This window comes from Pongo abelii, chromosome 19, assembly GCF_028885655.2.
Source record: "Pongo abelii isolate AG06213 chromosome 19, NHGRI_mPonAbe1-v2.0_pri, whole genome shotgun sequence".
NCBI lineage: Eukaryota > Metazoa > Chordata > Mammalia > Primates > Hominidae > Pongo > Pongo abelii.
Window position 1 is genome coordinate 73,579,639 of NC_072004.2, and position 7,381 is coordinate 73,587,019.

General features: G+C 55.7%; 2 non-coding genes across 2 annotated transcripts; both read left to right on the forward strand.

Moving 5' to 3' along the window:
- Nucleotides 1–191, forward strand: LOC129054979 (U2 spliceosomal RNA). Its single transcript, XR_008519657.1, has one exon. It is a non-coding gene; the product is annotated as a U2 spliceosomal RNA (small nuclear RNA).
- Nucleotides 192–6,115: 5,924 nt separating this feature from the next.
- On the forward strand, nt 6,116–6,306 carry LOC129054980 (U2 spliceosomal RNA). The gene has a single exon (XR_008519658.1). It is a non-coding gene; the product is annotated as a U2 spliceosomal RNA (small nuclear RNA).
- Nucleotides 6,307–7,381: the final 1,075 nt, after the last annotated feature.

Below are 7,381 nucleotides of genomic sequence, written 5' to 3' on the forward strand. Positions count from 1 at the left end.
ATCGCTTCTCGGCCTTTTGGCTAAGATCAAGTGTAGTATCTGTTCTTATCAGTTTAATATCTGATACGTCCTCTATCCGAGGACAATATATTAAATGGATTTTTGGAGCAGGGAGATGGAATAGGAGCTTGCTCCGTCCACTCCACGCATCGACCTGGTATTGCAGTACCTCCAGGAACGGTGCACTTCCCTCCGGGGATACATACGTGTGTTTCCTAAAAGTAGAGGAAGAAAGAGACAGAGTACCTGCGGGGCGGCTTGCACGCCCAGTACCCGTGACACGCCGGCTTGACTTAGCTGCTCCTCTTGAAGTACCATGAGGTTTCTGACCTGCGGGCGGTAGACGGTAGGCTTTGCGGCATACTTCCGTTTCCACTGTGACTACTGCGCTTTGGGAAGGCCACGACCTACTCCTTTGGAGGTCCTTAGATCTCAGCTTGGCAGTCGAGTGGGTGGCGACCTTTTAAAGGAATGGGATCCACCCGGAATTGAACTTCTTTCTCCTCTCTCTCTCTCTCTCCCCTCTCTCTCTCTCTCCTCCGTCTCTCTCCCCTCTCTCTCTCCCCTCTCTCTCTGTCTCTCTCTCTCTCTCCCCCCCCCGCCTCTCCCCCGCTCTCTCTTTTGGTTTCCCCCACCCCCTCCCAAGTTCTGGGGTACATGTGCAGGACGTGCAGGTTTGGAACATAGGTACACGTGTGCCACGGTGCTTTGCTGCACCTATCAACCAGTCATCTAGGTTGGAAGCCCCGCATGCGTTGGCTAATTGTCCTAATGCTCTCTCTCCCCTTGCCCCCCACGCCCCGTCAGGGCCCGGCGTGTGATGTTCCCCTCCCTGTGTCCATGTATTCTCACTGTTCAGCTCCCACTTAGGAGTGAGAACATGCGGTGTTTGGTTTTCGCTTCCTGTGTCAGTTTGCTGAGATTGAGGCCTTCCAGCTTCATCCACCTTCCTGCAGAGGACATGAACTCATCCTTTTTTATGGCTGCGTAGTAATTCCATGGTGTATACGTGCCACATTTTCTTTATCCAGCCTGTCACTGATGGGCATTCGAGTTGGTTCCAAGTCTTTGCTATTGTAAATAGTGCTGCAGTAATCATACGTGTCCATGGGTCTTCCTAGCAGGAACTTCTTCCTCTTCAGCCCGCTGAGTAGCCGGCGCTTTAAGGCAGGTGCCAACGCACCGGCAACAGGCTTCCTTTTTTGCCCAGGAAAAACTGAGGTGCAGGTAGTATAAGCCATTTATCACGGAACGCACAGGAGCAGAACTCCAAGAAGTCCAAGCATCGTGGTTCCACCCTTCATGCCTGATGCACCGTTAGGCTCCGTTCTAGGTGTGTGTATCCTTTACGGGATCAGCCACCGGCAGTTGCCTTGCAACCACGATGACAAATCTCTGCCGGCTCTTTTGGGTCTCATCCCTGTATGTATACGTTGCATCCCAGCATAAAGATCGGAATGTTCCTTTCGCTGACCCAGTCTCTCACCCTCTCCAAACTCCAGAAATCTTGTCTGTCCTCCGAAGAACTCCCCCTGCTTCTTTCTCTAAAGGCTGTCTTCAGGCCGGGCACAGTGGGAGGTTCGCTTGAGCCCAGAAGGCCGCAGTGAGGTGAGATCACGCCATTGCACTGCAGCCCCGGCGGCAGAGCCGGAGCCCCGTCTCGAAACAAACAAACAAACATACAAACAAAGACAAAGAAAGAAAGAGCCCAGGCAACCTAGTGAAAACCTGTTCGGGCTGGGGCGTATGTGTACCCCAGCTATTCCAGAGGCTGAGGCAGGAGGATGGGTGGAGGTTGGGAGGTGGATGCTGCAGTGAGCAGTGATTGCACCACTGCACTCCAGCCTGGGTGACAGAGCCAGACCCCGTCCCAAATAAATAAACATAAAAATAAAGGAACCAGTTTGTAGAAAGCGGGAGAGGGTCCCAGTGAACTTCAAGCCTTCAAGCAACAGCTGTGGCTGGACAGGTCGGACCAGCAGGCTGGGGCAGTCGCCATCCTGGCAGGGATCATTGACCCTGATCTGTCGTCGGGAGGAGGAAGAGCTGATCTTACGCAGGGAGGGCAGGTGGACTATGTGTGGACTCTGGTGATCTGTTTGGGTGCCAGGTGTTACTCCCAGGGCCACCTGTAACTGTGAATGCGCAGGAACCCTGACTTGAGAAGGGCCTGGCCACGGGGGGCTCAGGCCCCTCAGGAATGAGAGTTTGGTTCCCGGTACCCAGGGAAACCACCAGCATCGGCAGAGGTGATAGCTGAGGAGGAGCGGGGATTTGGAGGAGAGACACAGGACGAGTACCGGGGGCAGCCCCGTGATCCACAACTGCTGCAAGAGGGGCTGTTTGTTCGACTCACTAGTCTTCTGCGGCTCTATGCGGTACTAAAGAGCAGAAGACAGAAGATACAAAAACCACAAAAATTAGCCGGGCGTGGTGCTGCGCGTCAATAATCCCAGCTACTCGGGAGGCTGAGACAGGAGAATCCCTTGAACCCGGGAGGCGGAAGTCTCAGCGAGCCGAGATCACGCCATTGCAGTCCAACCTGAGCGTCCGAGCGAGACTCTATCTCAGAAACTAAAGACAGAATGAAAGAGCCCGGCGCGGTGGCTTACGCCTGGAATCCCAGCGCTTTGGGAGGCCGAGGCCGGCGGATCGCCTGAGGTCAGGAGCTCGAGACCAGCCTGGCCGACATGGGGAAACCCCCCTAAAAATACAAAAATTAGCTGGGCGTGGTGGCCTACGCCTGTCATCCCAGCTACCCAGGAGGCTGAGGCAGGAGAATCGCTGGAACCCGGGAGGTAGAGGCTGCAGTGAGCCGAGATCGCGCCGCTGCACTCCAGCCTGGGGTGACAGAGCAAGAGTTTGTCTCTAAGAAAAAAAAAAAAAAAAGAAAGAAAAGAAAAAAGCCTGGGTGGTGAGCGGTGGCTCAAGCCTGTAATCGCAACACTTTCGGAGGCGGCAGCTGGGCAGATCACCAGAGGTCGGGAGCTGGAGACCAGCCTGACCAACATGGAGAAACCCCGTCTGTACTAAAAATACAAACTTAGCCGGGCGTGGTGGCACATGCCTGTAGTCCCAGCTGCTCGGGAGGCTGAGGCAGGAGAATCGCCTGAACCCGGGAGGCGGAGGTTGCAGAGAGCCTAGATCGCGCCATTGGACTCCAGGCTGGGTAACAAGAGGGGAACCTCTGTCTGGGAAAAAAAAAAAAAAAAAAAATTGTGAGAATTGTACTCACACCGCCGTCAAAATCTCATGTGTATTTCACACTTAGAGCACAGCGCCGTTAGAACTGACCGCATTTCCAGGGCTCCCTAGATACCTGTGGCTAGCGGCTGCCATACTACCCCGTGCTGGGCTGTAGAATGGGGATGACAAGACAGGGCGGCGGAGATTGGGATGGCGTGAAATGAGGGAAACACTCGCCCGCAGGAAAAAAATTAAATAGCCAGGGGGCACCGAAAGACTCAGTAGTCCACATGAATATCTTGATTATCTCGTAGCTGAGATAATGTAGGGTCCAGCTCTACGGGGTCCGTGGGTTTTCTCTTCGTGTGCGTGCGGAGGCGAGAGACGGTAGAGCTAAAGCCAGAAGACAAAGAGATAGGAAGAAAGACAGCTGGGCCCGGGGGAACCACTGCCACCAAAGCGGGGAGACAGGTAGTGGCCCCGAACGCCTGGAGGCGCTGCTATTTATTGTATTCAAGGCAAGGGGGCAGGGTAAGGAGTGCCAGTCATCTCAAATGATGGATAGGTCACGCGAGTCACGTGTCCACTGGACAGGGGGCGTTTCCCTTTGTGGTAGCCGAGGTGGAGAGGGAGGACAGCAAACGTCAGCGTTTCTTCTATGCACTTATCAGAAAGACCAAAGACTTTGGCGCTTTTACTAATTCTGCCACTGCTATCTTCTCAGAACTGAAAAGGAGGAGCCAGGTGTACAGGCGGAACATGAAAGTGAACCAGGAGGGTGACCACTGAAGCACAGCATCGCAGGGAGACGTTGAAGCCTCCGGCTGACGGCGGGCAGGCCTGGCTAACGTCAGGCCTCCCACAAGAGCTGGTGGAGCAGAGTGTTCTCTATCTCCCCTGGAGAGAGGGACATTCCCTTTCCCGGTCCGCTAAGTAACCCGGGTGCCTTCCCAGGCACTGGCGCCACCGCTAGACCAAGGTCTGCTAAGTAACCAGGGCCTTCCCGGGCACTGGCATTACCGCTAGGCCAAGGAGCCCTCAAGCGGCCCTTCTCCCGGCGTGAATGAGGGCTCACACTCTTGTCTTCTGGTCACCTCTCACTGTGGCCCTTCAGCTCCTAACTCTGTGTGGCCTGGTTTTCCCTAGGTAATCATAATAGAACAGAGATTACTCTGGTAATAGAACAAAGAGTAACGCTACAAACTAATGATTAATAGTAGTCAGATATAATCATATCTGTATCCCATCTCTCGTAAAACTTTTCTTATTCTAATTATTTTCTTTATTATAGTGGAACAGCTTGTGCCTTCAGGCTCTTGCCTCGGCACCTGGGTGGCTTGCCGCCCACAAGATAAGATATATTGCGTTGAACTATAATTTATGTTGATTGCTGAATGGTTTAGGGCGGGGGGAGGGGGGGCCGCCTGATATTCTGCCCTGGAGGGGTGGCCTCACCCTAACCCTGGCCGTGGCTAATAATAAGGCCCACCTCTTAGGGCCGTGGAGTGAAATAAGTTTCGGAGGTAACGCGCGTAAAGCCCTCAGCCCTCCGCTGAAGTTGCGTTAAGGAAGGAGGAAGGGAGAGGTAAATGCTGAGCCCGCAGGCGGCAGTCTGTGCCTCGGAGAGAAACTTTATCCCAACCTTGCTGGGGGCCTTGACGCCCATCTTGCCCCAAGAGCACCCCGGCAGTCACCCCTGCCCTCTGGGGTCCTGCCACCCCGAGCCCGACCTTCCCCCTTTTCCCCCGCGCCGCGCCGGGCCAGTAGCCTCCTAACTGCGTCTTCTCTGTTGCGGTCTGTCGTGCTCATCACGTTTGCGTCGTTTCTTCGCTCCACAAACGTTTACTGAGCGCCTTCCACACGCCAGGCGCCAGACTCGCGCGGGGAAACAGGGATAAGCACTGAGGAGGGGGTCCCAGCCCTCCGTGATGGGATTTCAGAGCGGGAGATAAAGGGTTGCCCAGAAGGGTGGTGAGTGGAATAGCTGATATAAACAACGGCGGGGTGGGGTGGGGTGCGATGAAATACACAGGAGGGCTGCTAGTCTTACATATGGGGCGGGTGCCGAGGGCCCTTGAGTAAGGGAGGCTTCCTGGACGGGTGACACCCAAGCGGAGTCCTGACGACCTGCGTCAGAAGTAGCCAGGCGAGGAGGAGGTGAAAGGAGAAAGGAATCCACGTCCCGAGCAGAGAGGCAGCTGTCCCTACACGGCACAGGACACGGTCCGTGCACAGAAGCCACAGGAGACGCAGGCACAGGGGCTGGGGAGAATCCTTGCCGGGCCCTCGCCGCCTCCCTCTGCCGGGTGTCTGGTGCCAGCCTCCTGCCTGGCGGAGGAACTCCAGCCCCTGCTCCCGGAAGCCCCTCCAGGCCTTCGGCTTCCCTGACTCGGCATGGGCCCCTCGTCCCCTCGGGTACGGGGCCGGTCTCCCCGCCCGCGGGCGACGAAGTAAAGGCCCAGCGCAGCCCGCGCTCCTGCCCTGGGGCCTCGTCTTTCTCCAGGAAAGCGTGGACCGCTCTCCGCCGACAGGTCTCTTCCACAGACCCCTCTCGCCCTCGCCCCCCAGTCTCTTCCGGTTCTGTCTTTTCGCTGGCTGGATACAAACAAGGAAGTCGCCCCCAGCGGAGCCCCGGCTCCCCCACGCAGAGGCGGCCCCGGGGGGCGGAGTCAACCGCGGAGGCCACGCCCTCTGTGGAAGGGCGGGGCATGCAAATTCGAAATGAAAGCCCGGGAACGCCGGAACAAGCACGGGTGTAAGATTTCCCTTTTCAAAGGCGGAGAATAAGAAATCAGCCCGAGTGTGTAAGGGCGTCAATAGCGCTGTGGACGAGACAGAGGGAATGGGGCAAGGAGCGAGGCTGGGGCTCTCACCGCGACTTGAATGTGGATGAGAGTGGGACGGTGACGGCGGGCGCGAGGGCGACCGCATCGCTTCTCGGCCTTTTGGCTAAGATCAAGTGTAGTATCTGTTCTTATCAGTTTAATATCTGATACGTCCTCTATCCGAGGACAATATATTAAATGGATTTTTGGAGCAGGGAGATGGAATAGGAGCTTGCTCCGTCCACTCCACGCATCGACCTGGTATTGCAGTACCTCCAGGAACGGTGCACTTCCCTCCGGGGATACATACGTGTGTTTCCTAAAAGTAGAGGAAGAAAGAGACAGAGTACCTGCGGGGCGGCTTGCACGCCCAGTACCCGTGACACGCCGGCTTGACTTAGCTGCTCCTCTTGAAGTACCATGAGGTTTCTGACCTGCGGGCGGTAGACGGTAGGCTTTGCGGCATACTTCCGTTTCCACTGTGACTACTGCGCTTTGGGAAGGCCACGACCTACTCCTTTGGAGGTCCTTAGATCTCAGCTTGGCAGTCGAGTGGGTGGCGACCTTTTAAAGGAATGGGATCCACCCGGAATTGAACTTCTTTCTCCTCTCTCTCTCTCTCTCCCCTCTCTCTCTCTCTCCTCCGTCTCTCTCCCCTCTCTCTCTCCCCTCTCTCTCTGTCTCTCTCTCTCTCTCCCCCCCCCGCCTCTCCCCCGCTCTCTCTTTTGGTTTCCCCCACCCCCTCCCAAGTTCTGGGGTACATGTGCAGGACGTGCAGGTTTGGAACATAGGTACACGTGTGCCACGGTGCTTTGCTGCACCTATCAACCAGTCATCTAGGTTGGAAGCCCCGCATGCGTTGGCTAATTGTCCTAATGCTCTCTCTCCCCTTGCCCCCCACGCCCCGTCAGGGCCCGGCGTGTGATGTTCCCCTCCCTGTGTCCATGTATTCTCACTGTTCAGCTCCCACTTAGGAGTGAGAACATGCGGTGTTTGGTTTTCGCTTCCTGTGTCAGTTTGCTGAGATTGAGGCCTTCCAGCTTCATCCACCTTCCTGCAGAGGACATGAACTCATCCTTTTTTATGGCTGCGTAGTAATTCCATGGTGTATACGTGCCACATTTTCTTTATCCAGCCTGTCACTGATGGGCATTCGAGTTGGTTCCAAGTCTTTGCTATTGTAAATAGTGCTGCAGTAATCATACGTGTCCATGGGTCTTCCTAGCAGGAACTTCTTCCTCTTCAGCCCGCTGAGTAGCCGGCGCTTTAAGGCAGGTGCCAACGCACCGGCAACAGGCTTCCTTTTTTGCCCAGGAAAAACTGAGGTGCAGGTAGTATAAGCCATTTATCACGGAACGCACAGGAGCAGA